Here is a 3552-nt window from a genome sequence, read left to right as displayed (position 1 = left end):
TCCACACCCAGAGTTAGGCAGAGGCTGGCCAGGACCAGGAGTCAGAAGTTCCAGTACTTATTTCAGACATTCTTTCATCGTTATCATAAAAAAATATGTTAAAAGTTACACAAGTAATATGTGCCTTCATTTAATTGTGCAATGTATATAGAAACACTATGTATAAAGCAAAAGACTTTCCTGATACCTCTCCATCTTGACTTGTTCACCACCCCAAGGCACCTTATGGGTTTGGCAGGTATCTTTCCAAATTGAGTATTATTTGGTTATACTTATCTACATTATCATGCTATACCCATCAGTCATGTCCACTGACAATTTTTCCATTGACATTTTGTTTCTGAGATCTATCTATACTTTCATAAGGGATTCATGTTTGTGGCTATATAGTATTCCATCACAATCATAGGTCACTAATTATTCATTCCTTTTTTTATGAATATTTAAGTCATTTCCAATTTATCACTTTGGCAAACACTGAAACAATAAATGTCTTTGTACATTTCTCTTAGCAGCTATGTGGAAATGTTTCTCTAAGATTGCACCCTAGAAGAGGAACTGTTGAGTCACAAGTTAAGCATATTTTCAGTTGTAACAATTATTGCTAAATTACCTTGCAAATATCCTATCCTATTGATACACTCACAATCAATGGATGATTGTGTCTCTCTGTAACCTTACAAAAATCGTTGTTCTTGGTAGACTTGCCCATTTATAATTTTCAGAAGTTAAATATGCCTCTCAAATGTTTATACAAATATGGAGTGCACATGTACCACAAATTTATTTATTTATTTATTTATTTTTACTTTTTTCTTTTAAACAGAGACAGAGAGAGAGTCAGAGAGAGGGATAGACAGGGACAGGCAGACAGGAACGAAGAGAGATGAGAAGCATCAATCATTAGTTTTTTGTTGCACATTGCAACACCCTAGTTGTTCATTGATTGCTTTCTTTTTTTTTTTTTGTTTTTGTTTTTGTTTTTGTTTTTTTACAGAGACAGAGAGTGAGTCAGAGAGAGGGATAGACAGGGACAGACAGACAGGAACGGAGAGAGATGAATAGCATCAATCATTAGTTTTTCATTGCGCGTTGTAACACCTTAGTTGTTCATTGATTGCTTTCTCATATGTGCCTTGACCGCCGGCCTTCAGCAGACTGAGTAGCGCCTTGCTGGAGCTAGCAACCTTGGGTTCAAGCTGGTGGGTTTTTGCTCACATCAGATGAGGCTGCGCTCAAGCTGGCGACCTCGGGGTCTTGAACCTGGGTCCTCTGCATCCCAGTCTGACGCTCTATCCACTGCGCCACCGCCTGGTCAGGCTGATTGCTTTCTTATATGTGCCTTGACCGCGGGCCTTCAGCAGACTGAGTAAACCCTTGCTGGAGCCAGCGACCTTGGGTCCAAGCTAGTGAGCTTTTGCTCAAACCGTGCTCAAGCTGGAGACCTCGGGGTCTCGAACCTGGGTCCTCGGCATCCCAGTCCGACACTCTATGCACTGCGCCACCGCCTGGTCAGGCATGTACCACAAATTTATTAAGCTCATTAATTAAAGAGAAAATGTATAAGATGAAAAAGCTATTTCAAAGACCACTTGGGGAAATGTGTTAATAAGTCCTTAACAAAATATTAAAAGAAGATTGCTAGGCTACATATAAAAATGGTTAATTTCCTAGAGGGCAATAAATTATAACCTTTGAGGGTATCTTTTCTTTGGGACAAAAATTATTTGCATCTCTACCAGGTACAACTCTGTAAGTTATACTTAACCTTACAGAGTCTTAAATATTTACTAATAATAAATAGCATCCAACAATGGCACAGTCCCTTAGAAAATTAAGTAATCCTTGCACCTTTAAATGATGCTCCAATATGACATGGGAAGGATGAGTACACTCTTGGCCTATATCCAGGTTTTGGATAATTTTTTCTTAACATTAAAAAAAAATCTGTATCAATGCAATGGATTTTAAAATGGCAGCTCATTGTGTTTTAATTTAAATTTCTGTAATTCTTAGTGACTTTGGGGCATTGGTTACTTTTACTTAGCCATTGAGTGTTCCCTAGTTCCAGGTCTCAATAAACAAACACCAGTGATATGAAAATACTTTTTTAGTGACCAGGAATGCCTGGCAAAAGCTGCAGGGCAGCCTCAGGGAGTGAGGCCTCCTATGCAACAGAAGAATGAAGAGCTGATTTTTCCTAGAGAAGATTTTGCACAGCAAAGTGCACCCCCAAAACTGGATGCATAAAACACCAGTTTTGGCCTTCAAAGTTTTAGAGATGCTGCCCATGCCAGTGATTGTGAAAGAAAAGGGGTATGTGTGTCCAAGGTGGATGAGTGGTGGTGGTGGGGGGGAGTTCAGAGTTCAGCGGGGCTTTGTTGCAGGAGGCGGAACTCAACTTTGCGAAGCTCTCTTAGGTCCCTTCTGTAGCCTACTCCCTTGGTCAGTCTACCAATCACTAAACACTTACTGGTTCCCAGTCAAGGACGGGCGATTGGCAGATTTTTCACAGGTCAATTAGGAGTATGACCAACATGGGGAAGTAAAGATACATCAGAGGGTGTAATTTTAAGACACAATGCCCGCAAGTCTGGATAAAACCTGGTGGTGATGTGCGCGGGGGAGGGGAGGCATCGCGGTCTGGATTGATTTAAGTGGCCGGCAACTAGGCCTCAGCCCTAGTTGGACTTTTGAGACTTACTAGATCTCTGCTAAGCGCTCTAGGGCCTCGCCCTGGCTCTCCCACCTCAGAGCGAGCAATGTGACACTTCCGGACCAACTTCCAATTCTTAAACTATCGCTTTAAATCATCTTTCATTTAGGAGCAGCCTAAGGAACAAGAGGTATGAATCCCGGCTGTTGTGAACCCGAATTTTCTTTCGATGTGGGCGGTTTCCCAGTTGGACTCTCCAAATCTCTGTCTCACAAAAGGCTCCCGGCTCACTCGGGGACGCACCTCCCCACCACCAGTTAGTCTCACATCTTAGCAGGGTGGGGGGCCGCCTTCCTTTTAGAGGATGACCGCTTGGCTGTGGGCCCAGATCCCAGGGGACGCCCCCTCCCTGGCTGGAGTCCCCCCCCCCCCTTTTCCGTCTTTCCGGCCGCATCCCCGTCCTCCTGCAGCCAGCATCCCGGCCTGGGCCGAGCTGTGGCACGTCTGGAATGCGCGGGGGGACGCGGGGACGGGAAGGGACGCTGGCGCGGAGTGGACGCGGGGCTGGAGGCGCCGGCTGCATGAGTGGGTGGGCGACAGCGCGGCGACCAGGAGGAGGCAAACAGTCCCAACACCCAGCGAGTCGGTCTGGGGTTCGGAGTGTACCCCGCAGCCTCCCCCGCGCTCCGCTCAGCCTTCACCCCTGTCCGACACGCGTGAAGTTCCAGCCCCGTCGCGAGCCCGCTGGAGGCGCGCAGCCGCCGACCCTAAGCGTGGCCGAAGATCGAGAAGAGGAAAGGGGAAAAGTCTTCCCGAGAATCCCCGAGCGTAGGCGCGCCACGCCCTCCCTTCCCAGCTTCCCGTCCAGTCACCGGCCTGCGGCTCCCGGGCAGCAG

This window comes from Saccopteryx bilineata, chromosome 3 (genome assembly GCF_036850765.1).
Source record: "Saccopteryx bilineata isolate mSacBil1 chromosome 3, mSacBil1_pri_phased_curated, whole genome shotgun sequence".
In the NCBI taxonomy this organism is placed as follows: Eukaryota; Metazoa; Chordata; class Mammalia; order Chiroptera; family Emballonuridae; genus Saccopteryx; species Saccopteryx bilineata.
This window is presented reverse-complemented; position numbering follows the sequence as displayed.